Raw genomic sequence first — 27,753 nt, forward strand, 5'->3', positions numbered from 1 at the left:
CAATCAGTGGAGATTCAACGGAATAAAGTAAATATGGCAGGAGTGATTGCAGACCGATTAGAAGTGATTGAAGTGAATCTCTGGATTATCAATCGCCGTGACGTGTACGATTAATTATATCGGGTGCAGGGAGGAGTGCTCGGGCCCAGATGTGGCAGAAAGGATTCCAGCTTCGAACGAATGTGTGTGTCGAATAGCAGGGCGTGCTTCAGCCAATATTCTTCACGGACACGGCTATCATAATGGAAAGATGGCCCGACACATAATTAACATCGGTGTTAAACACCTTCCTTCGGAGTGGGCAGGTAGGAACTTGGTTGGACAGCGCATTCGTGCACGACAGACAAATATGCACGACAGAAAGACACATAATCCCTGGTGGGCAGTGTGGAACCTGTTGTTCCTACCTGTAATATTACTGAAAATATAGTCTTCATAATTTTAATATCCGTATTAAAAAAAACACTATTATACCCTATGCTGTTTATTAAACGTGCTTTTTTATTCAAGGGAGGCCCAATTACATAACATAATTACATATATCTCAAGAGAGATATGGGTTTATTTTTGTATGTGGCATATATGAATGTGGCATATGACACCAAACTGAAATTAAATTATAGAAAAAAATATCACTGGTGGCCAGCTGATAAGACTTTCGATTCCCCAACCACGAGGCATTTACAAACAATCGTGTTTAGAAGGACCGCCGCGTCCCATCACTGCCCGTGCTGAATTTCATGCACTTGGGTTTTGCAAGTGCAGGCATCAGGATCGTCACGGGCAGTGCAAGCGAATGGCAGAGGAGAGATCAGGGGGCCTCTTGTCTTCACGCGCATGCAGTGATGCATGCGCGTGAAGGCAAACAGAACTTCTTTCGCACCGTACGTAGCCAACCGATTAGCAAATCAACGTACGAATACAACCGTGCTTATACGGAGGTGCAGGATTAGCAAATCGGTTGGCTACGTACGGTGCGAAAGAAGTTCAAAATCTATATATATTTGTATATCTCAAAAACGTCTAAGGTACTTTTGCTACATAGGTACAAATAACAGGAAAATCCGAGATTTTTCATTTTAAGGCACCAAAATATCGATTCAGAAACCGTTCAAATTTTAAGATTGCGTTTTTTTTCATTAGACAGTGCGTTAAACCACAAATAAAATTTAAGAGAGAACCATTGTTCTATCATTCATTGTTTTTGTGACATATTTCGGATTCAAGCGGGTTTTAACAAAAAAACACGCATTTTATGTTCAAATCTGAATAATTCGAAAACGGTAAAAGATAGTAGTTTCTTGTTTGCTTTTTATAAACAAAAAAGCACGGAATCGACCGGTTTCCGACGTATAGTCCTTAAATATAAGAAGTTGAATCAAGTCGTCAACAAATGATCTTTTGCGGAAAAATACAAATTTTCAGAGTAGTTCGTGTCTGATCGTAGATACAAATTGTCAGAAAATAATATCAGGTAAATAAAAATTAATTAAGATATTTCTTGAAAACTTTTGCCTGGCGAAGACCAGGCTTTATGAACTAGTAGGCACATAAAACCGTGCTTACTCGTAGCCGCGGGATTAGAAAATCGGTTGGCTACGTGCGGTGCGAGAGAAGTTCAACATACGTACATACAAGCGTTGCTTGATCGGGGGTGCGGGCCAAGTTTTGCGTCTCTCACACCGCGTGGAGGGCGCTCTGCCAGGGGCAGCCTCGGCACTGCTGGGGGGGTGGGTCGGGGTGGGTCGGGGGAGCTCCTCCTCGGTGTGGCGGGGAGAGATCCGGGAAGGGGCTAAACGATTTGGGGAAAATATCTCATTGCGATTTTTCTGACAGATATTGCGATAAAAATGTTTTAAAGTCAAGCTTCAGTTCAATATTCACTGTGTAATAGATTTAAAACATGTGATGGAGCATTACCACACGATACCATCAAAATATGAACTGCTCTATATATTCTAATGCAAGGATGAGAACTTAAAATATATGAATTGCTTCCAACATTTATTTATAAAAAATTTTTATTGAAATAGAACAATCAAACATAGAACAATTGTTACGTTAAATAAATAAAGTTCTAATAATAAAATAATATAAACAATTCCAATAAGAAAGTAATAGTAGGACTTTTAAAATCGCAAAAAAATCGCAGCCTTAGCGACTTGCTAATCGCATTGTTTCCAATTGCGATTTCGATTTCAAATCGATTAATCGTTCAGCCCCAGACTCGTGAGACTGATGCGCGCCCAGGGCAACTTCCCTCCCTCCACCTGCCTCGATCTGGCTCGCTCGGCCCACCGGTGTTCACACGCCGCCGACGAAGCCGTTGCCAGTGAAGGCTGCAGCCTTCCCCAAGCCCCCGCGTTGTGGCGAGGGCCGCGCCTTGTTCTCAGACCGGACGCGCTTTGACGTTTGCTGCCCGCATCACTCAGTGGTCACCCAGTTGTTGAGGACTGTTTCGGCAAACAGGTAACAATCATCTTGTATAAACATTCGGGTTTATGTACGTTGACGTTCTTTCTCACCGAATGACTGAACGATCGCGTGTCCCCAACACTGTTTACCGACGATCCCCCTTATCTTCACACGCAACGACATTGATTATTCTCAGGCTACTACAGAGACTGGCTGCCCGCCTTCGTAACCCCTCATGAATTAAACAGGATGCCGAACCCAGCTGCAGTCGAGATCCAGGCTTTGTCATCCCGTCACCGATGACTCCCTAATGCAGCCGCAGTAAACAGCGGCACCCAAGTTAACATCACGCGGGGTCGCAGAGGTCAACGTGGGCAGCACGACGAGGTCACCTCTTGTGGGTTATTCGTTCCTCTGTAACACCGTGCGGTGCCACGGTGGCTTGGAGATGTGAACTCCCTCGCCTGGTATGCAGGATGTCGCTGGTTTGATCCCGACCCTGACTCCTGCTTGTAGTTTTGGAGTTTGCGTGTCTCTCTCTCTCTCCCCGCGGTCCTGTGGAATTTTTCTTCTCCGAGTCCTCCGGTTTTTCCGCCTCCACATTTAGACTTAACATCATGAATTTATAGTTTTTGGCTGCTGTACAATTCCAGACGATAAGCCACTTGGTTGAGCTATTATTTGTCGCCAGGTCGCTACTGAAAAATAACTTTATAGCACAGTGGGGCCTTACCTGGTAACAAAAAAAGTAAATAGTCGTCTTTAAACTGTCCTCCCCCATCCATTACTCAACCGCCCTCCTCTTCCTCCCTCTCTCCCGCTGTGCAGCTGCTCACGCATCCTTCTCGACATTCCCAGCCCTGCCGATCACAGCCGGAGAACACCAACTATCACGATGTATGCATTTCAAAGTGAATATGTATGAAGTCCAGACAGCAGCAATGGTTATACAATCAAATTCCCCCTCCTCGACAAATTAACAGCAGAGCAGCATGGTCGAGCAGGTTAGGGTAATCAGTCCTTCAACACGTTGTTATTGTAACAAAAATAGCTTCATAGCTCATCGGATTCCTCCAGTAGAAATAAATATTCAGATTATGATGTGGTGAGTAGTGTGTTCTCCAGACAGGCAGAGCTGGAGTGACGTGTGCCTAACCACATAATGAGATTTTAGCGTAATACGGAACCTCATTCCACTTGAACGCCCAGTTGACTAGAACACGTAAACTGTAATAATGGTCGGTGTGCTGGGTCAGTTTGCTTAGAAGATTACAATTTGCCGCAGCTGCCCAATGCGTCCGTAGGAAATTAAATGCAGCTTTAGCTACATCCCCTGCCGTCACGCAGTGGATTTTAGAAACCAGGCGTTGACATTTGTAAAGGTGTGTTGCAGTGTAATGTATAAGCATTGTTAAGACATGGCGCATGTGTTATTGTTTTGACATCTGTCGAGACTTGGAGCAATAAGGGAAGGCTGAACAGTGATGCTCACGGCAAGGACCACGGTGGCGAGATGTTAACTACCTCGCCTGGTATACACGAGGTCGTGGGTTCGATCCTGACCTGGATGCTTGTATAATTGGAGTTTGCATGTTTTTCCCTGTGGTCACGTGGACTTTTCTCAGGGTCCTCTGATTCCCTCCCCCCCCCCCACATGTAGAAATATGCGTTTAGATGATTTTGCTGCTATACATTTCCACACGATAAGACAATTTGTTGAGTTATCAATTTGTGGCCAGGTCGCTTCTGAAAAAGAGCGAGATAGCTCAGTGGGCCTTACTTGGTAAAATAAAAAAAATGGTTTACAGTTTCATTGAAGTGTATTGCGCACTTTCAGATGCCCTTCAAATCATCTAGATCGAAAACTCATTTATTGAGATCTGCTTTTTGTGTTTAGTTTGTTGTCCTTCCCCCGCACCTCCGATTAGCACGGTTGGCTACGTATGGTGCGAGAGAAGTTCAACGCACAGTACTAAATACAAGTGATCTTTATGACGCTACCCTGGGCTACCAAATAATACAAAATGGGCCGAGGCAATTAAATATTTTATTTCTGGGACACTATTTTTTCCCAGGGGTGAACTTAACTCCGCGACTGGGGTACCAATCAATCCGAAATCGGTGCTACTCCGCGATGTCGAAACGCAGCGAGGACGATTGCGCTGAAACCCTGAACGCACCGTGGTGGTGCATCGTGTACAGCTCGTCGAGATGAGTCGATTGCCGCATCGCCGACCATCAACAGACTGAAAATGACTGCATCACGGACATTATGCGAGAGCCGGGGTGCTATGGTGACCCCGGGGTACCGCCATAAGGTTCAAGTGTTGAACGTTCAGCTCGCTGATACGAACGCAAGATGATTGACTGCTGCTCCAGCCCAATGCATTGTCTGTTCCAATGGTTTTGTTTAGCTGCTGCGTAATTAATTTCAGCACTCTGCTGTAGTGAAAAAAGTGTGAAAAGTATCCACTTTTTGAGATAGATTCTGCTAGGTGGTCAACAAGACCGTAGCCTTAAAAGGAAAAATATATATAATAGGTGATGTATTGCGAAACGGTGCTTCTACGATAACACGAAGAAGGGCCATAGCCTGAAACGTCGCCTACTTTATATATTTGTTATTTTAAGGCCACGCAGTGTTATTGATGATTGTGTTGGGTGTCCCGTTGTAGTTATTTTGTGCTTGTGCACCGCTGCCAATGCAGCAGCATCACCAAATGGTCTGTGCTGCGTGGGGCTGAATGAACAGTGCACGTGCAGTGCAGGAGGAATTTAGCACGTGGCTCCATTAGCTCCGTGCAACGTCGCGGATGACAGCGGAGACCATATTTTCTAACACCCAAATGGAGCAAATCTGTCATAGTTTTGGTCTCTTCGAAAGTATTTTGCGTATTTTAAACTTGATATCCAAGTCTATCACGCCATGTATACAGCATAGGGGTGAGCGCACCGCCCGCGCTACGAACCCGGCGACCCGAGTTCGATTCCCGCCACAAGTGACGATTATCTGAACTGGTCCCTGCGCCTTTGCGAGGTCGACTCAGCCTTAAATGAGTGCCTGCTACGGGGTGTGTAGTAAACATCGCCACTGGGGGAGACAAAGGCGGCCGGGCGTGGTGCTGGCCACCTACCGCTTCGCGTGCCATGCTGGCCTTCATAACAGCACTTGCCCCAAAACGTTTGTCAAGTTTATACGCCGGATCTTTGTTGTAAGTACAGTAAAGTAAACTTAATACGTAGATTTTGTATCGGATGACGCGCTGCGAATGATGCCCAATGACTTCACCAAGCCTTGCCCATCACCTCCCGTCCAGCAGCACACGTGGCAACAGAGGTGCTACTTCATGAAACAATTATTACAAATCTTCCCGTCCTTAAATCAACGGGAATGTGTTTATACTAAACGCACATCCAGTGTTATATTTATACAATTCAAACTTTTTTTTCTCTCCAAGCATCTCATATATGGCATAGAGGCTCCATTTGCTGCCAAACAAAAAAACGGTTGCATAACTTGTTGTGCATGTTCATGTGACCGCATTCCTTTTCACTCCCAGAGGGACCGCAAATGAACGCAGTTAAAGTCATAATCATGGGACCTTTTTGCCAGTATCAAAGTAAGAACATTTAAAATAGGTTTGGCAATGAAACGGGGTATCCGATTGGTGTTTAAACATCTTAACTCCCGTTCTATTGCCAGAAAGGGTAAAACCTATTCTTGATTTTCATACAGTTAAACATTTGTGTTGATTGGGATGGCAATGCGTACAGTACCCGTGACAAGCCGCTCACTGCCACTTGGACACGACTTGTGCAGCCAGCCCACGTGCCCCTGTGACACACTTCCAGTGGGAAATAGTAGACGGTGTTAATGCTGCCATGATGCTGTAATGCAATGCAGCTGTTCTATGATAACCTTCAAGCAATCCCTATCTATACTCGACTCAACGCTTGACATGGATTCCGGTAAATAATAATAATAATAATTTAAATGTATAAAGCGGCATAAAACAATCAATCTCGGGGCGCTGTGCATGGACGGGAGGCGATAGTTTAACATAAGCCGAGGAAAGAAGACGGGAGAGACGGTGTGAAAAATAACGAAAGAGAGAGAGAAAGCCATCTCAAACCGATACGTTTTTCATGGAGATTTGAAGATTTGTGAGTGTCTCGGAATTCGTGACCTCGAAGGTCAACGAGCTCCAGACTCTCGGTGCCCCAATTGCAAAGGCGCCGTCACGGTTAGCCTTGCCACACACACACACACGCACGTCACTCCATTTCTGCCATCACGAAGCTCATCGCCGCGGATTCAATGTGACGATGCCGACGTCGACTACGATGCTGCTCGCGTAATCACACGATGCCCAACTCTGCTGTATGTTTGGCCTTGCTCTCAATTAAGATCGAGAAGTCATCGTGAGCCAAAAGCCCTTGATGCCATCACTGCCACAGCCCATTGGCATTGCCATCCATCCTCCGTCGGAGTCCCACACGCGGCCTCCAATGTCTGCCCGACAGTCTCCGAACATCTGCTGTTAAGACTCAGAGAAAAATCCAGACTTCGAGCCACAGACTCACAAAGAGACCCAGAGACTCAAATAGAGACCCAAAACTCACATAGCTATTGATATATACTGTACACAGAGCCAGACCCACAGAAATCCGTAAGCTCATAGATCCTTAGACTCGCACAGAGACCCAGACACTCATACAGAGATCCCAGACTCACAGAGACCCAGATACTCACGTAGATATTGATATACACACAGAGCCAGTCTCCCACCATCTCTGCTCTTGGGTCTTCTCTTCCCCTTCCTGTCCAGACTCAAGAGACTATCCTGCAAACGTGTCCTACCCAGCGCAGTTGCTTTCGCCCGATCAGATCTAAAACAGGAACCTGCCTGCCATTGTCTCTTCCGTACCTGTTCATTGCCTATCCTGTCCTGCCACGAGAATCAGTACGTCCGTCTCATTAGACACCTGTGCTCAATTTCCAGCAGCTGCTCCTTCCAGTTCGCGTAGCATCCAAAGCCCTCTCATCTACACCGTAACACGGATCGCACCCTTGCCTCAAACGCCCTTCTCTTTACACTCAGACTTCATTTCCTTGCCTTCGAAACTGGTTTCCGCAGGGCATAAGGCACCACCCCTGCTAAATAAAGCCATGCACCTCGTCCGTGGATTTTTGACGACGGAGCCAGATTTGCACGAAACAGCTGGGCGCCGAGGCTGGCAGACTCGATACTACTGAGATACAAGGGAACTGTTGGGTGCCTTAAGAACATTACCAAACCACGTCTTGCTTATTCTTTGGATCTTACGGTAAAGTCACGTAGATAGGTTGAAAGAAAATTACAAAAAATAACAAAAGAACATCAGGATGACGATCGCTTGTGTTGTGATCGAAACGTCGTCCTCCTGATGACGACCGCTTGTGTTGCGATCGAAACGTCGTAGTTTTTTTTGTTATATTCTTTCAAACCTATCTACGTGACTTTACCGAAAGACTCAACGAATATGAATTCCTGCAGTCACGAAAGCTTTAAGTCAAGATCTTCTTGCTTGTTGTTGTTGGTAGCAGCCAGGCTGAGTGCATTGGCGTAGCGCTCAATTGATATCCCAAGTGTCCAAGTGTTGTGTGATGAGGAGGGTGATGTGGCAGTGTGGGGAGCGGTGGCGCAGCGGTTAGTGCTACGCCGCGCTACGAACCCCGGCGACCCGAGTTCGATTCCCGCTCACAGCCAACACCGGTAATAATGATTATCTGAATCGGTGTTGGGCCTCCCCTAGGTCGACTCAGCCTCAAGTGAGTCCCTGCTGCGGTGTGTAAACATCGCCACTCGGGGAGACAAAGGCGGCCGGGCGTGGTGTTGGTCACCCACCCCCTCGTGTGCCGTGCCGACCTTCATAGGTACAACTCACGAACAGCACTTGCCCCAACAGTCTGTTACAGGCTATGAATTGGGAATCTTTGTCTTTGTTGTGACTGTGGGGATCGTCGGGCTTTTGTCTCGAGTCGCGCCGACTTTGAGAAGCAGTGCTGCGCCGCAATCAGAGCTGACACACGACACACACGATCCACGCTGGTGGACATCTGCGGCTGCGACGCAGCAGGCAACAAGGGGCATTATCTTGGACCCAGATGGTGTTGTGAGTGGTTTCCCGTGAGACGCGAGCACGTAAATCCTGCGGGGAGGAAAAAAAATCATCAAATTGAGCCTCAATGTCGATATCATCCCTGGAGGGCCCCTCTGCGTGGGAGGCTGCTGTAATTCACAAAATATTTGCTCGTGGCATGTTCCAGCTCAAATATGGGGCTGGAAGGGAGGGGATGGTGTCAACTCGTACCCTTGGCTTTGCAGGTAAAAAAGAACCGTGGCTTGTTCGCGCGGTTTGAACGCATACACGTTTTGCACATTTCGCATCGTTTTATGCTCCACCACATCACGTGGTTACGGTGTTTGCTCAAGCTGGTGAACATCACCCTGCAGTGGGCCATGCGAATGTGGCAAGCAACCCACTCAAGCCGTCGAATTAAATCCAGTGCGTTACGGTGATACAAGTGAGAATTTCATGCGATTGCAGACAGACAAACCCTCCAAACAAAAATAAGGGGTGTAGACATGGCACTGGTTAGCCGCTTTTTCGAGTTGATTTTTTTTACGTAGCATGAACATTTACTTGCGTGTTTGTGGCTTTACGATGCCGTTGTTTGGTTTACGTCCCATTCAATCAGTGTACCCAGAGCCGATGGGGCCCATTCCCGATTCACAATGCATTTTTGGCTTAGGCCGCTCTGCAATTAACCTATGAAACTGTGTCATGAAGAACCCTCCACCACCCGACACGGCCAAACAAATACAATTGTCACGTGGTGCCTTAAGTATGTAATAACTTACCATTATAATTGTTCCAGGTCAGTGATGAGTTGGGAGAACAATTCTCGCAACCAAATTCAGATGTGATGTTTAATTGAACAACTACGGCTAGTTCTTGCCTAACGCGTGGTGTTCACACGCAATGCATTTTCGCTATGTGGTTCTTCCATTAGGGAACACTTTTCGCACAATACGGAACGCGTGCCGCTTTAACGTGGAATGCGCGCTGCTATAACGCGGTTTCTGAGCGGTCAACGACGAACTACTTTCTTGAGCTGAGCAGAGTGATACACTGATACGGTACGCAATCTTACTGCGTGTGAGTACAGTAGTACATTGTATCTCGCTACACTTTATCGTTACATTATTTGTTTTCGCATTAACGTGTTTTTTGCTTAACGGGGACGCCATTTCCGGAACGCATCTACCGCGTTAACATCATCGGGGATAAGGTGGCCAATTTCTCCCCACTGTCACCAGGCAGAATGTCTGAATTCCCAAAGCGTTGTCGATTCGTGTAAAATAAAATGGATGTTTAAAAGTCCCATCGGCAATATTCGCAATGGCAGCTCATTGTGTGTGTGCTGGGTTAAAAGCTGACATCGAACAAGTCCAGTAACATTTGTAGTGACTGCCTCAGAGACACTAAGAGCAGGAGGCACTCTGTTTATTAACAGGGCCTGACAGTAACACTTAGTAACTCCGGTTCCCAGTCATGACAGCTGGTAGACTGCCTGACTGGCGTCGCTGAGATGGTGAAGACGGAGACGACGACGAAGACTCCAGAAGCACAACGGGGATCCTACTCCAAACGACAGCCCTGAGGTCCCCTCCCAGAGCCCCTCTTATACTGCCACCGTGGCCTGGCTCCGCCCCCGGCCACGCCCCCTTCTGGAACCTACCGACGTGACCCTTTCCCGAGAACCCTCTCTGGACTATCACGTGACCTGCTGTAAGTCAGGGCTGCTGTAAGCTGCAGATCTCCTTCCCTGTCAGCAGCCAGCGCTATGCTGCGACGTGATTGATTCTATGTCACTACACATTCAAATGAGAGAGAGAAAAAAAACAGGGTGTTTGTGTGTCCTTTTGACAACTTATCACCTGAAAATAATTGCGAAATTTAATTTAGTCTTCCCTGGTATTTTTTAATTTCAGTTAAGAAATGTAATTGATTTATGCATGTACATACAGGAATGGTACATATGAAGACAACATGATCGTTTAAGTATGGAGATAGCTGTTCCCTATAAAAACGGAAATGGTTACGTTTTGGGGCCAGCATCTGTATATAGTCTAGTTGCTTGCTAAGTGCCTCTGTCATGTGACCTTAAAATCTGTTACCGTGGCAATCCCAATGCTTGCCACGGTAACACGTTTTGCAGGAATTAAAAAAGCATGTTACGCGCATTGCTTTTATTGCAAACTTGTAATACGGTACTTTACAATAATTTTGTGGAATACAGATGATACCATGTCAGAATCGGAATATTTAATAATACTGGAGGAATCAGATGAGCTATAAAGCTCTTTTTCACAGATGGGGTAAGAACGTTACAACAACAAATAATACAAAAACATGATATGAATGCAAAGTACAAGAAAAGTAAACAAATCACCCAAACACAGACAATTAAATATAAACCATCCCACCAGGCAAAGCCCACCGAGGAACAGTGATTGGAGACAGTGTGTGTTTTATATGCTGTATACTTTATCCATGCGTTGTGGCCGAAACTTCGTGAGAATTGTATTATGTTTATTTTTATTATTTTATTATTTCCCTTCTACGTGACTTTACCGAAAGATCCAAGAATATGTATCCATGCTGTTGTGTAAAATGTCATAAAATCAAGGTTTCCCCAAATCCAGGCCTCGCTTTTACCAATTTACTCCTCCCCATTCAAATACAAAGCAACTCGTCTCACGCTGTATGTGCCCGATTATTGTTAAAACACGCCCCACGTGACGCGCTAAGCAATTAACGCTATCAGCGTTAACAGAGCCGATTGAAATTAAGTTCGAGATCTCGGCGTGCATGTGTGTGTACGTTTGTTCCACGTGTGTGTGGGTACACATTCCATATGTGTGCGTGCAGGCGTCTGTGTACGCGTGTTCCACGTGTGTGTGTGTATCTTTGTACGCGTGATCCACGTGCGTGTGTACACGTGTGCCACGTGTGTGTACACGTGTGTATGTGTACACGTGTGCCACGTGTGTGTGTGTACACGTGTGTATGTGTACACGTGTTCCACGTGCGAGTGTACACGTGAGCGTTGGAGTTGCGCCCGAAATTTAGTCCGTTCGAGAAATTGTGAGCATTACAAGTGATATTCGTATTGAGGTCGTGCAGTACAGTTTAGCGAGTTGGTCAAAGTGAAAGTGTAACATCTAGAGGATGACAAAAGTTATCTTCGACTGCACACATTTGAATTCAGATGCATCATTCACGAACATTTCGGCACCTAATCATGAATCTCAAACATTACGTATCTTAACACGGACATCATTGTGGATTGAAAGGTTAGGAGACTGTTATAAGTCACTGATGCATACCTGTCAAACCATACGGTTTACCCGTATTTCTTGTACGGGAAAATTGAGTTTTCAGGTCAATACAGCGTACAGCCGTTTCAATACGGGCCAAAAAATGTTTATTTGTGTTTCTCCCTTGTGATGGGACTTTGTAGGATGAACGTTGGGATTTATAAGGGCACGGGGTAACCAATAAGATCTGAATTTGTCTGTAATAAGGTAGGCACTGATAAGTGCCTACCTGATGTATTGGTGGCTTAAAGATGAGCAAATGACGGTCCACATGGCCACGTAGTCAAAGCAGAAGCAAGCAAGCAAGCTCATTTGCGGTGTATTACTGTGCTTAATTGCATCTTAGAGTCTTTTTTAGACTGCTCTTCAGCTGGCAATGTCCCAGAAACACGTGCTGGCATGTTTTCGAGTTCTATAATACCATTTTATGTAAATCATCTTCTGCAATAACAGGCACATTACCCACGTTTAAGAGTGTGTTTAGTAATGTTGATGTACGTAACCCGTTGAATATTGCGCCTGTTACAAACTCAGTCTCATTGTGGTTTTACTCAAGACTCGGCATGACCGCTTTGCACTATCCCATGGGGCTGCTCCTGTTTTTTCTCGATTTGTACTTCTGATCTTGAACGAAACACATTAAAGTCACCCCTGGTCTCATGATGGTGCTGCCAAAGACCTCTGGTGAAGATGATGTTGGTAAATACTCAGTACTTCTGAGCTCACACTGCTGACATCCTGGGTTTGAAAATGGGTAGCCAACCATATATTCATTGGTCAATGGCACTGCCTTAAAAGGAAATATATTTAAAACTTGATGTTCAAGGCAAAGGCCTTTCTTCATCGCACAAAGAATTCACAAAGAAACACCTTGTTGAAGATCAAACGCACAATATCCCTTGGTTTGATCTTCCACGAAGGTCATGGTTCACCCTAAACCGCATCCACTGCACAAACCATGGCAGCAGGTGCGGATACCTGATCGACAAATTCAAAATAAATAAATAAAAACTGTCCAGTGTGCGACTCTGGTCATCCAGAACAGACCATACAACAGATGACGACCGCAATGCCCGATCCACAAATACGAAGGAGACATCACAGCGATACACTCCCCTACTCCTGACGCGGTTATTATCTGGCTTGACCACCTGAATGTGAAATTGTGGTTGTTGATCTGCATATACAGCAGCTGTACGGAAAAAAAAGGAAATCGCACTTAAAAACACATTCCTGCGGAGGGAGCTGGTAGGAACGTTGGGTTGCTCGGTCAATGGCCAGGGTTAACGGCGGCGTGGTGTATTCCGCAAATATGGGCGACTGTGAGGGCGGGCACAAGCCAGCGTGAGTAGGTTAAACGTTGATTTTTATAGGGGCACCACGGAGTGACCAGCCACTCCCCACCCAGCTCCACCCTCCCCACCCAGCCCCTCCCCACCCTCCCCTCTCCACCCAGCCCCACCCTCCCATTTTTGGATGCACGACGGACGGACGGACACAATAATCCCCTGTGGGCTGGTGTAACCAGGAAGTTCCTACCAGTAACATATATATACACCATAGACGACAGTTTGTTTTCGTTTGTGTGTGAAGGGCCATTGCCCGAAACGTTGCCTATTATTTATATTTTATTTTGTGCTTGTGCGCTACAAGCTACCAACGCAGCATCACCAAATAATGTGTTATGTTTACTTTTGTTAGTCTCAGCCGATTATCAATGACCGCACAAAAATACTATGTTGACTTTAAATTCGTTTGCGGGAAAGTGCACGCTGCACTTAGTACGTGGATCTCAAGCAGTTTTACGATATCTGCTTCCATGGACCAATACCTAAACACAACTTTTCTCTAGCACTGCATCTTCAATGGATACTGTGCTGTCTCGCAGCAAGACGCTCAAGAAAAATAATAATAAAATTAAGAAAATATTTTTTAAATGCTTCACCCTGTATGGTTTCTGGTTATAGGCGGTCCTTGAATATTTGTATGGGTGTATTAATGTATCTCTGAACATTATAATGGTTATGTAAAGTACTGGTGAGTGTTTGTTAATTTACTCTTTTTAATTAAAATCCCATGGTATGTCATGTACAAATCTACGTCTTTTTTCACTACAGCAATTATTTAGTGGACATTAAATTCGAAGTCTACATATTTAACACTAAAGCTGCAGCAAAGAAACTACTGAATTAGTTTGTTTAAAAAAAATCCACACGACAAATTTAAATGTCAAAATCTGTAATGATATACTGTAACAATTTTATTACACATTTTACCATTTTGCAAGGTCATTGTTACACCATCAATGTAATCAGCAGAGCACGTAATGCCTTTGCGATTCCGTTTCTGTATGGCTTTAATAATAACACTCCCAGTGTGTTTAATAATGTCAGGCTGCATAATTGTGACACAGTTTAAACATTCAAGGTGCTGAGTGTGGATAGCCAATAAAGAGGGCGGAAGGCAAATTACCATATTGCATTGTCACGTGTAAACGTAGGTGCAGTTGTTACTGGTAGGAACCCACTGGTTCCACCAGCCCACAGGGGATTATTGTGTCCGTCCGTCGTGCGGGTAGGGGCTGGGTGGGGAGGGTGGGGAGGGGCTGGGTGGGGAGGGAGGGTGGGTGGGGCTGGGTGGGGGGTGGGGCTGGGTAGGGGGTGGGTGGGGAGGGGCTGGTCACCCCGTGGTGCCCTTATAAAACTCAACGTTTAACCTATTCACGCCGGCTTGTGCCCGCCCTCACAGTCGGGCATATTTGCGGAATACACCACGCCGCCGTTGACCCTGGCCATTGACCGAGCAACCCAGCGTTCCTACCAGCTCCCTCCGCAGGAATGTGTTTATTTAAAACAAACGTAGTTTCCTCAAAACTATCTAAGATTGTTTTCCCTTTAAGGCAGTGTTATTGACAAATGTGAGTATTTAAGAATTTCAGAATCTTTATTTCGACTGGAAGAATCCGATGAGCAATGAAGCTCTTCTTCACAGGTGTCCAATTTATAAAGACATAAAGAAGTTCCCTTTTTCCTCCTGGATTCCAAAAGATTTGGACAGAATCTTGGATTCTAACAAGATAACTATGAGATTACATTCTGATTCCCACTACTGTATTTGAAATACATTTTCGTCTATTTTAAACGAGATTTATTCATAGTCATCACTTCTCTAACAAATGTAGGATGTTATGCCTTGAAAAAATACTGTGCTCATAAAAAGTGTATTGTATGCCAAGCATTTGGTTATACTGTATTGCACAGAGCACTCACATTAATTACAAATACAATTACATTAATAACATTTATATACCTCGGATCGCCTCACTGAGTTTCAAGACTCTTTTTCAGGAGGGTCCTGCCGAGTTTTTCAGTTGGTGGCGATGTTGCTGCTGCTACTGCTGTGTGTTCAAGTATTTTGGCTGCTATAAATTTCCACATGATAAGCCACTTTGTTGAGCTATCATTTGTGGCCAGGTCGCTTCTAAAAATAAGTTAACACCTCAGTGGGCTTTACCGAGTAAGATGAATTATTTTAGTTTTATTTGTACGGTGTGTATTTTTTAGTGATTTGTTGGCTTGTTCTATACTTTGCACTCCTATGGTGTTGTTGTGTTGTTGTAACGTCCTAACCCGTTCCCTGCTGCACATCCGTGAAAAAGAGCTTTATCGCTCGTCGGATTCCTCCACTATATATACAGATTCAGATTCTCATCTAAATTGAGTCATTGTCCAATTTTAGCAATTTTGGACCATAACGCCAGCGCACATGGCCCACTCTCTTTAGATTATCACCGGATTTTTAACGTCGGCTGTATTCACCAGGGTGGCAACCACCCTACATGGCCTTGTTAGTTTGGTGCATCACCGTGTTGCTGTTTGAATCGCACATGTTAATTATAATTTCAGGAATAGGATCAAAGTTCAGAGTACATCTTTTGTTACTGTTGAGCTGCAGATAATTTTTTATCACGTTCATTGCATACATTTTAAAGAGTTAGCATTAGGGCAGGAAAAAAAGGGATTTGTTTGGGAAGTGTCATCAAACACCACTGCCGGAGAGCCTCCATCTCTAGTCATGTACATGGACTCCTCTACTTCCAAACGAGTTAGGTTTCAGAGGTCTGTTTGAAAGTCGATTTGTTCGTAAGTCAAACTTTACTCCTGTTCATTCCAAACATGTTGTACGGCATGTACACTAAACACTTTAAAAGTTGTATAATCTTCTGTAGATGTAGATGCCACTGGTTCTGCACGTTCTGCAGATGTAGATGCCACCACCGCCATCTATTACGCGGCGGTTGAACTTAAGCCGAATATTCGTTAGCAGAAGAGTCCCTGTATGGACTTCGGTACAAAGTGGTCGAAATGTCTTGCGGCCCCCCATTTAATTATTATTTTTTTCAAGTAAAGTTTATTTAAATGAGAAATAAATATCCAAAGAAAAACAAAATGTTCGGGGGTAAATTAATTGCAGGTCACAAGACATCTGCAACACCATATACTCTGAAACACGTGCACTGTGTTGTTTCCTTTAGTCTCCAGTCCAGGAGCACGACTTCACATTTCAAGGAGCACATTTGTACTCCAGCGTCCCTTGGGTAGGGTGCAACATTCCTTTCGTGTTTGAGGTGCATTTTACAGCTGTAGTAGGTAGAAGGCTGACGTTTATATTTCGGGTTGTAAATGTATTTTTGTTCTTCAAATACAAAAAAATATCGCAATTTTGCCATGATCATTAAACTAACGTACATATTGTTGCGTGTTATTATTGTACATTAAGTTGAAGTATTGTTTTGCACAACGCAGTATATATGGAACATTGGGCCAAAGTTGGTCCAACTGTTTCAACCATAGGTGGAACATTGGCTCAATGCTGTATGTTAAATGGAAAGATAGTGACTTTTATTTGAACGCCTAAAAATGTGTCAGCTATGGCACTACACCACTACAGTATTCGCAAGCAAGCGGTACAACTCCACGAGGAGTTTATGTATGTTGAACTTCTTTCGCACCATACGTGTATGCGGGGGAAGAACTACAAAATTGCGTGTCCAATTTCACCGAGGGGAGCAGTAGTGGTTAGCGCACGACGCTACGAACCCGGCGACCCGAATTCGATTCCTGATCACGGTTAACACCAGTGACAATTATCTGAACCGGTCCCGGGCCTCTCCTAGAGACAAAAGTGACCGGGTATGGTGCAGGCCACCCACCCCCTCGTGTGTCGTGTCGGCCTTCACAGGTGCTGCTACTTGCCAGCAGCACTTGCCCCAACAGGCTGTTAAGGCTACACGGGGGGATCTTTGCCTATGTCCAATTTCACTCTCATTATTCTCTCCCGTTAGCTGGGAGGTGGTAGCTATGCACGTGGCCTGTATTCCAACACTGTGGAGGCAGTGAGGGTTGGTGGACCACTGTACAGGTGTTACTAAAATCCCTTCCCGTGGACATCGAGGTGCCGTATCCTGACTTTCCAGGAGAAGGTGGTACAGCAAGTGCAAACTAATATAATCTATCCCTTCTGGGTGTGATATAGTGTTTCCTCCAGGTCCTCTGGTTTCCTCCCACGTGTATAATGGGCTTAAAACATCTTAATAAACAGAAGACTGCAGAGCTTGGGCAATTGTAATTACTGCTGCTGGCTCCTGTTTATCACTCCCTTTTAGAATGAGTTCACCGATTGATGCTAAACAAGCTCCCCCGCCTGTCTGCGCCTTCCCTCCTTAAATCGTTGCGAGAAGGAAATTGGCTCCATCCTGGTGGCCCAAGAGGCATAACACTCTCCCATTACGTAACCCGTCCTACCAGTAATGCAACCCCCGGCTCAGACATCGATATTTGGTTTCGTGACAGTGCCTCCTGTGCCAGTCGGTCTCTCGGCATGTCGCTCTGCATGTCTCTTTCCCAACATGTGATTATGAATTTTGCGCCTAAATTTTCAACCTGAACTTTGGAACCAATCCATTAAGTCTTATGACCCAATAAAGGAATTGTAATTACAGTCATCAATCGAGTTAAATTACTGGCATACAGTACCGTACAGTACCTGTCAAAACACTTATAGAGTGATTCTATATATTTAACAATTAAATAAGACAACATGGGTAGATGACACACATTATCAGCCTAAATTATAATTAATTCTTCATACATTTGGTTTAACACTTCATATAACGTGACATTTGACCCACAATAAAAAAACATGTTTTACAATTCTTTTTCCCTAAATTATCAACAACAAAAGTACCAGTGTGGAAGCTGGAGAGTCAATAGTGGTTGTCCTGAAAGACTGGCCCCTGTCATGATAACGTGGAATTGACACAGCTGGTACTTGTGGGACCATATTCTTCACACAGGAAACCAGGCACAAGTTTGGCTGCGTCTTATTTTCCGGAACATCTTATAATACGCAGAATACGGTTAATAGTTCATGATTTTCAAATTACAATTCCTTGCCACCACATCACTGAGGGATATCGCTAAATACACGACCAGTGTGCGTAACCCCAAGTCATCGCTTAGTCATGGCTACAATGTGTATGTGCACGTGTGTGTGTAATCCAGACGTGGGGTTGGTTGGTTGGCGCATTCCAATTCCAACGTGTTCGCCAGATACCCAACCAGTTGGAGTTACATGCAGGGTGGCTGGTAAATTTGACGCGTGCTGGCTTTCACGACCAATACAATGTATGTATAATGTATGCATGTTGAACTTATTTTGCACCGTGCGTAGCCAACTGTGCTAATCTGAGGTGTGGGTGAAGGACAACAAACTGAGCACAAAAAGCAGTTCTAAACAGATTAGTTTTTAATCTAGAGTATTGAATTGTGCATAGCTCCAGTGGCTCCCTAATATTGGAAGGAAGAGCGTTCCAGTGAATGATTCATGCTTGACTTTTGGGTCAGATTGCCCGAGTGAAACGTGTGGTGGATCGCTCTCCATCTCACCAGTGGTGCTGTTGCTCAAGCAGTTTGTTCAGGTGACAACTACATTATTTGTTGGGTGGATGCAGGTTGTACGACACACATTTTTACTCACACGATCTTACCCAAAAAAAACCCATGTATTATGGCTGGTACATGCAGAGTTTACATGGACAGTCCGGGAATTGACATCTGTGTTCGGGACGCAATAATTTATTCGTATGAAGATCTGATACCCGTTTTGTGTTGAACTTTATTACAGGACACTGCATAATTTGGATAGACCTTGGCTGACTGAACACTCTGTCTGCGTTTGGTCCATGGAAAAAGTGGAAACTCTTCAGTAACACGACAGATACATAAAATGTGTTCCTAACCTGTTTGTACGAATTATTTTTGACGTTATCCATCTCACGTAAAACACTGCTTTAAGACAACTGACCAAAACATCCCAAAGCAGGAGCATTTATGGCTTCGCTGAGACTTAAATTCCAAACCTTTGCTCAAACATTGTGATTTTCTCATTTCTATTGGTGTCCTCGAAATAGAGTGAATGGAAATTCCACATTTCTCCGTGACGGCTGGATTAGTGGTGGAGGGGGGGTTGACACACGGATTTGTCCACAATGATGTACTCCGGTCCAGTCACTGTATTCAGATTTGGGGTGGCTTTTTAATGCCCCATTCAGGCTGGGGGAGCCCACAGCGCTCCCAGCGGTCGCCTGGGGAAAGATTCCTTGCGATGAGCGGCTAACGGGGTGCGGGAGGAGGGAGAGAGCACAGAGGAGAAGAAGAGGAGGGAGGGGAGACAGAGAGAGAGAGCGAGAGAGACGGGAGTGGGGAGGAGTGAGAGGAGGAGGCGGAGGAGGAGGCGCTCGTCCTGGCTACCCGAGCTCCCATGGTCGCCCGGGTCTCGGGTGTCTCCCTGCCGAGGTGCTGTGGGGGAGCTTTCGCGTGAGCCAGCAGCGGACAGAGCCTGCGGCTCTCTCTGCTCGGTGCGGTGGTGGCGGCGGTGGTGGTGATTGTTGTGCTGCGTCGCCGCCCGTGTGGGTGGGTGATGGGAGGGAACGGTGGCGCAGTGGTTAGCGCACTGCGCTAAGAGTTCCATTCACCGCGCGCTCACCGCCAGCGTCGGTGGCGATTGCCTGGAACGGTTCTGGGGCCTCTCCCCTAGGTCGGCTCGGCCATAAATCTACTTGCGCGCGGTGCGTATACAACATCGGCACAGGGGAGACAAAGGCGGCCGGGCGTGGTTGCTGGTTAAACGACCCCCCCCCCCTCTCGTTGGTGCACTTGCCTCGGCAGTCTGTGTGGGCTACACGGGGGATCTTTGTGAGGAGCGGTGGCGCAGTGGTTAGCGCCAACCCGACGGGTGGTAGTGGTGGTGGGGTTCGACTCCGGACCTCCTCTAGATCGAATCGGCCTTAAATGTGAACGTGTCAACACTGTTGTTGCTGTAGGGGAGGAGGTTGGGGAGACAAAGGCGGCCAGGTCGTGTGGCTCTCCGCGTGTGAATTGTTAAGAATCACAGCCCGGCGATGTATTTTAACATGCGTCTCGTGTGTGTGTAATTGTTATTGTTGTGTGTGTGATTATTATTGTTGTTGTGTGTGTGTGTGATTGTTATTGTTGTGTGTGTAATTATTATGTGTGTGATTATTATTATTGTTTTGTGTGTGTGTGTGAAATAATTGTTGTGTGTGTGTAATTATTTTGTGTGTGTGATTGTTATTATTGTTTTGTGTGTGTGATTATTATTGTGTGTGTGTGATTATTATTGTGTGTGTGTAATTATTATTGTTGCTGTATGTGTGTAATTATTGTTGTTTTGTGTGTGTAATTATTATTGTTTTGTGTGTGTAATTATTATTGTTGCTGTATGTGTGTAATTATTGTTGTTTTGTGTGTGTAATTATTATTGTTTTGTGTGTGTAATTATTATTGTTGCTGTATGTGTGTAATTATTGTTGTGTGTGTGTAATTTTTATTGTTTTGTGTGTGTAATTATTATTGTTGTTGTGTGTGTAATTATTGTTGTTTTGTGTATGTAATTCTTATTATTGTTGTTGTGTGTGTAATTATTGTTGTTGTTGTGTGTGTGTAATTATTATTGTTTTGTGTGTGTAATTTGTATTGTTGTTTGTGTGTGTGTGTTGAATGTACTGAAGAAAATGTCGTGTTGCATAACAACAACAACCACCGTGTATTGATACATCGTTCCGTGTATCTACTGGACTTTAAAAAAAAAGTTTTATAGCTCATCGGATTCCTCCAGTATAAACATTCTGACCGTGCATTTGTGTTTTAAAATAAAATCCCCCTTCGTGTACAACAGCACCACGTGGCAGTAAGAGTCTATAGTTAGATTGGCCGACAGGACTGGAGGTTCAGTTTATATTCAAATCTGTACTAATGCAGTGTATGTGTGTGTGTGTACAGGACCGTATATAGGTCTACTCGGCCTCAAATGAGTAAACCTGGTTTGTGGTAAACATCGCCACTGGGGAGACAAAGGCGGCCGGGCGCGGTGTTGGCCACCCACTATATATTTAGTTTAAGAACAACAATGTCAAGGTTTGTCAACAAAGGCAGCCCTAGAGGCAGATGGTGGGGCGAGGCACAAGCTGGTTTTGTAGGTGGGGGGGGGGGTCAGAGGTCAACATCTGCATGGCCTGGCACTCGTGAAGAAGTAATGGCTTGGTGTGTTGGCTCCGGTGACCTTATGACCTTGAATCAAAGCACGGCAATCCCACGGATGCCAACGTTGTGCGGCACTGCATTGTTAACACACGCATCGGAGAGTGCACATACAGCCCCGTACTGTATCACGCCATGCCCAGCACTTAATGACCCAGCATCGCAGTTGCTCCCTAATGAGTACATGTTAGGGCTACGTTCCTCTCTATGCTACGTGTTATTTTCCTGTAGTCAAGTATAAATATGTGTGTGTGTGTTCACACACACACACATGTATGTGTTTATTCACACACCCACATGTATGTGTGTGTTCTCACACACATGTATGTGTGTATTCACACACACATGTATGTGTGTGTATTCACACACACATACCTTGTGTGTATTCACACATACACGTGTGCATTCACACATACACGTGTGCATTCACACACACGTGTGCATTCACACACACACGTGTGTATTCACACACACACACGTGTGTATTCACACACACACCTTGTACCACCTGGATGAGACTTGAGAGATGAACTACACGAAGCCTCCTGACATCATTCCCATTGTTTGTATGCGGCATGCAGCCCTCGCTTCCTGCAGGCGTGCATCACACTCCTGGGCATTGTACTGTCCTGAGCAGCAGCAGCAGCAGCTCCTGTAGGTGAATACCCACGGTGCATGTAGCTCCATTGGCTGTGTGCGTGACACACGGTGCTGGCTGGGTATGGCACGGTGTAAAGTGCTGTGCTGGGCTCGTAATAAGCACGCAGTGCGGTGCAGGGTGCTTGGGTGCTGCATCGCACTGGCCCATTCATCGGCGTTACGCACAGGGCTTTTGCGAGCGCTCTCTAGGCAACACGTACAACGTAACACCTTGACATGCTGTAATGCAGTACACGCTATGAATATGTCGTGCATATTAATAACAACGTCAACGGCGGTCCTTTGGTGGGTAGGCTTGTCCCGTAAGTAGGAATGTGGAATTTTCACCATTCGGCTCAGAGCTGTGAACGGGGAGATCAGCACTGGCCCAGTGTTCATTTGAGCAGGAACCCACTTTGATATTTTAATCGATGATTCATGAGACGGTCCTGTGTGTGCTGTACACAGCAGTGAAGCGTGTACACTGTTGTACCTTTAATTGGCCTTGTCCTAATGCATGGCCCCTCCCCAAAGTGCTTTACAGTGTTCCCTCGTGAATCGCGAATGTTGCGGATATTGATATTGGCCTGCAAAAAAATAAGTTCTTTTAAAGAATTTCCGATAAATACATAAATAAGCTATTAAATACTGTACGCGAAAATTATCATAAAATTGGTTGTAATAAACAAAGTATAAATATTGAACTATTTAGTAATAGTTTATAAATGAACTTACCTTTATCTCATCACTTTATTTGTCATCAATCTATCTCATCACTTTATAGCATCACATTTTCTCTCTCTCCCGATGCAGTCGCACAGAGTTCCAGATGCGATTCGCGGACAGCCAAAAACGTGTGTGTGTGTGGATCTGTCTGCCTGTGTGCCCTATTCAGATCTTTACTAAAACCAAAACTGTATTGTTGAGTACTGCGCAGTGCAGAAGATCACTCTATGAGAATAGGTTTTCCTCTTTTTTCTGGCAACAAAACAGGTGTTAAGATGTTAAAACACCAAACTGAAACCTTTTACAAGGAATCATGTCTGCATTCTGACCACAAGCATTGTGGTCAGAATGCAAACAAAAAACATACTCTGATAATATATGCATTGTCTTTGAAACTGATTGGTCCACACCAGAGACAGCTTTCTTTCGAGCCTAGTTTCAAACGATGTTAGACCAAAGGACGCCAAAAGGCGTAATTTTGCAGTTTTTAAAATTAATTTGCACGGGAACATGGAGTGTGTGAAACCGGCAAGAGGAGTACAGTACGGTTATTTGTTAGCTCTAGCTTTTTTTGGTGACTTGCTGAACACCACTGTGGCCTCATGTATATTTGTATGTTGGAGAGCGATAGTGTAGCGGTTAGTGTGTTGCACTACGAACCTGGCGACCCGAGTTTGATTGCCACTCACGGCCAACACCAGTGACTTTCAATCGGCAAATACCTCCATCGCATTCTTACGCAGATTTTCTGAGTTTTTAAGCCACTCCTGGAAGAGATCCATGAAACTGTTTTAGACTACGTAGATTTTATGCGGTTTGCTCCCGCAGGTTGCGAGAGTATAACTCCACGGTGGTGAGATGTTAACTACCTTGCCTGCAGTGGCGGGCCGTGTATTTTACATCGAGGCCTTCACTGCTATCCTCCCGCAGTTAAAACAGCCATTGTGCATTAGAAAACAACAGGGCTAAGTAAAAATCTAAACAAAAAATCTAAAGCACTACATCTAAAAATCTAAATGTCACGAAATGAAGTTTAAATACATCTTAGATGATGCTACGTTACGTGCTAGTCAGTTTGACTTCAGTTAGATAACTGTCCCTCCGATCACACCACGTGGAAAATGCTAACGTAAGCGGCTAGGCAAGCTAGAAGGCTTCAGTGTGTCAAAGAATACGCCCAACATGGAAAACTCGAAATTTGATTGGTTAAATAATATGACAACAACATCGTCTCCATTCGCATCAACATCAGAGGGGATTCACTCGAAATTCTGAAGGCCTCAGGGTAGATTTTTCACCCAGAGACAGTACAGGTGGAAAATCTGATTGGATAAAAGCTCTAATTTATATGAGCTGCACTGGAAGCAGCGCAACTGAGGAAGAGAGTAGCAATGAAATGACGTTAATAGACTTATGGGAACGAACTTTATAAAATGCATATAGCATTAATGAAAATATATATTAAATTAGAAAAATAACATTTTCTGATTCTGACAATCTCTAGGCCAGTAGAGAAGACCTTGCTGGCCCTAACGGCCCACCTCTGCTCGCCCGGTATACAGAAGGTCGTGGGTTTGATCCCGACCCTGACGCCTGTATATTTGGAGTTTGCATGTTCTCCCCTAAGTCGCGTGGATTTCTTCCCGAGTCCGTTTTTTTCCTCCACATGCGTAGAGTATTTGGCTGCTATAAATTTACATGTGATAAGCCGCTTTGTTTAGAAATCATTTGTGGCCAGGTTGCTTCTGAAAAAGAGCTGCTATAGCTCAGTGGGCCTTACCTGGTAAAATAAAAAAAATAGTTTAGTTTTAATAAAATACATAGTTTAGTTTTTTTGTTTGGTTGTCACGACCAGCATGTGCATGAATTGTTGAGGCTCTACTGTACAGAAGTTGGGAGGCCAGTTTCCACTTATAGCTCCTGTGTTTCCCAGCCCATGTCAGAGTAAAGAACCAGGTGATGAGTCCTACAATCTACAGGGGATCTAGAGATACCTTTCATGGATTTTGCAATGTAAACGCAAATGGTATTATTGTATTCCTTCGAAGTGATTGGTTTTGTAATGTGCAGCGTCCTGCCACAGCACTTAGCAATTGCCCTGCCCAAATTGTGGCGCCGTGTTCAGGTTGTCCGCACCCGAACTGTAAGCACACATCATGAACTCACGTTCAGCACTGCTCTGTAGCAGGAGTACACACACGCACGGTTGGCTATGTACGGTGTGAAGGAAGTTCAACATACATTCAAGTTGTATTCATACGTTAGAGGTCGTGGTTGGGTGGGAGGTGAATGCAGCAGACCCCTACTTCTTATCCAGCTCGGATGGGGTTTCTGACCCCTGAAATCTCACTTGAGTGACCCTACCCTCCCGTGGGCAGCAGAATACATGCATATGTAGCATTAATGCAGCGCACAATTGCTCTTCAAATTATGTAAGGTCTCGATTTAAAGCACTGTACGTACGGTGATCAAAGTGGACGATCGTCTTCACGGAATAATGCCTTAATTGAACGTTTGTGCTTCGTTTGAGTTGAAGTGCACAGGCCAACATGCCTTTGACAGCGACTAACATGTTCATGACCCAGTCGTAGTTAATAAAGAGCTGCGAGTAAAATGTTACGAAAAGAAAGATGAATTTTCAAGGGCCGTTCAAAATGTATTTAACCAGGTTGAGCTTTGTGAGATGGCACCGTGGTGAGTTGTTCACTACTTCGCTTGGTATACAGGAGGTCGTCGGTTTGATCGCGACCCTGACGCCTGTATGTTCTTCCTTTGGTCACGCAGATTTTTTCTTATTCTTCCAGGGTCCTTTGGTTTTTCCCTCCACATTTAGGATCGACATGCCCACTTTGTCGCACTATAATTTGTGGCCAGGTCGCTTTTGAAAAAAAGCTATAGAGCTTAGTGGGCCTTTCCTGGTAACAAAAAAAATAGTTTTAGTAGTTTAGTTTAAACACTCCTATCTTACAGTTACATGCTAATTTTTCACATTAACATCATTAGCCCCGGCCACTTCTTTATGACCCTTGGGCTACACCCATTTCAAACCTTTTAAAACAGTCTGCCTCAGCAGCAGACCATGCTTTCCCACCTGATGACGGACGCTTGTGTTGCGCCCGAAACGTCGTGAGTTATTTTATTTTATACCTACGTGACTTTACCGAAAGAACCAAAGAGTATAGTCTAAAGATGTATTGTATATGTTGCGTTACAGGATGTATGCTACCCAGAGTGGGGAGAGGTAGCCTGGTGGCTGGAATGCTGCACTTTGGAACCCGGTGACCCGCTCACGGTCAACATCAGTGACGAACATCTGAACCGGTCTTGGTTCCTCTCAAAGGTCAACTTGGCCTCAAATGAGTACCTGGTGGCGGAGCATGGTGCTGACTACATCGCCCTCTCATAAGGTGCACCCTGCTGTCCTAGACAGAACAAATAAGTAGTAAAAGAACTGATTAATGTCATCGCCATCCAAAACGATGGTAATTCATTACATTTTTGGCGGGGAGGCGTGGGGGGGGGTGTTACATTCCGAGTCAATAATTCGCCCCCAGCTCTCTGATTGGGCAGTAGACGGCACGTGTTTACTTGCAGTTGCAATATTGGTGTTTGCATAAAAGCATGAAATGGTTCACGCACAATGGCTGTGACGTAAAGCTGCGTACACCATGGGGCTAATGGACAGCTGCAAATCGTTGTCTTTTATTATTCGCCGTAAAGAAACCCAGACAGCTCTATGATTTGAACCATCAAGTGGCATGCTGTGTGGATGTTCACTAGGGGGTTTGATACAATAATGCAATGGTTAATTGATTAACAACAAAGTTTAGGTTTACTGATACATTTGTGTTGTTATTATCTATGTTTTTCATTTTCTATACAGTATTACCTCGTTTTTCACGAACTTGCTATACGCGATTTTGGCTCTTCCTCGAATCGCATCTGGAACTCTACACACTTGCATCGAAAGATAGAGAGAGAGAAAGAGAAAGTGATGGGATAAAGTGATTAGAGAGAATGTGATGCAAAAAGTGATGAGATTAAATGATGTGCATTATCATAACTGAAGGTAAGTTCATTAGGAACGAGTATTTAATAATAAAATATTTGGTTTTATTTACTTTATGTTTATTATTAAAAATTATTATTTTTTTGTGTTATGATTTTCGTGTATTTAATTGCTTATGTATTTACAAGAGGTAATTCATTCAAAACATCAGTTTTCCTAGGCCAGTATCATCCGCACAATTTGCTAAACATCTCCAGAATGTATCCCACGAAAATAACGAGGGAATTCTGTACATATGCTGTATTTTTTATTATTAACTTTATACGACACCTGCTGCCACTAGCGGTGGCTACATTCACCACAATTAAAAGCGAAGCTGATTGCATCGCTACCGTGAATCACAACGATTTGTCTGATCACCGGGGAGTGAAGCATCACACCTCAAGTGTTCATATTCTAGCGCTCCAATCTAATGGGATCTGTGGATGGCAAAGAAAAGATGGCAAACTCCACATTGGTTTTTGGGGTTGTGATCGATTAGCGGATCGTATTATCCATAATAATCCTTGAGAATAACTCCTGTTTTCCGCGCAAGACAACCTCATAATAGTAACATTTGACGCTACGTTTGGAAGAGACTCTCTTATCCGTGGAATTTCCGTGGGATAACAGGGCACATTTGTGATGTGCAGTATCGTCACCATCATCGCAATGATCACCATTGTCACCAGCACCGTCATTTTCATCACCACCATCATTCTCATCATCCCTAGCGTTATCATGACCATCCATTGCCTACCCACTGCTGGATGAAGGTCTTTGCAATGCCATTACCATCCACTATGTTCCTGCGATGCAACAGTTCATCTCCTGCATGGCATTGTTTGTGTGCCACAGCTGTGTGTGGACAAATGGG

At 44.7% G+C, this 27,753-nt stretch overlaps 1 protein-coding gene across 6 annotated transcripts in view; it reads left to right on the forward strand.

Moving 5' to 3' along the window:
• Positions 1 to 27,753, forward strand: part of LOC144944048 (E3 ubiquitin-protein ligase HECW2-like) — a 210,773-nt gene that overhangs the window by 82,010 nt on the left and 101,010 nt on the right. Inside the window, exon 1 of one of the 6 annotated variants that reach the window (XM_078872109.1) lies at positions 3,247 to 3,312. The exons of 1 other annotated variant lie outside the window; for it this stretch is intronic. The gene's annotated coding sequence lies outside the window, so the exon portion shown is untranslated. Of the gene's footprint in view, positions 1 to 3,246; positions 3,313 to 19,543; positions 19,762 to 19,795; positions 19,817 to 27,753 lie in introns of those variants that run through there. 4 more of the 6 variants (XM_078872118.1, XM_078872092.1, XM_078872101.1 and 1 more) reach the window with 4 other exon arrangements.

This window comes from Lampetra fluviatilis, chromosome 2 (assembly GCF_964198595.1).
Source record: "Lampetra fluviatilis chromosome 2, kcLamFluv1.1, whole genome shotgun sequence".
NCBI lineage: Eukaryota > Metazoa > Chordata > Hyperoartia > Petromyzontiformes > Petromyzontidae > Lampetra > Lampetra fluviatilis.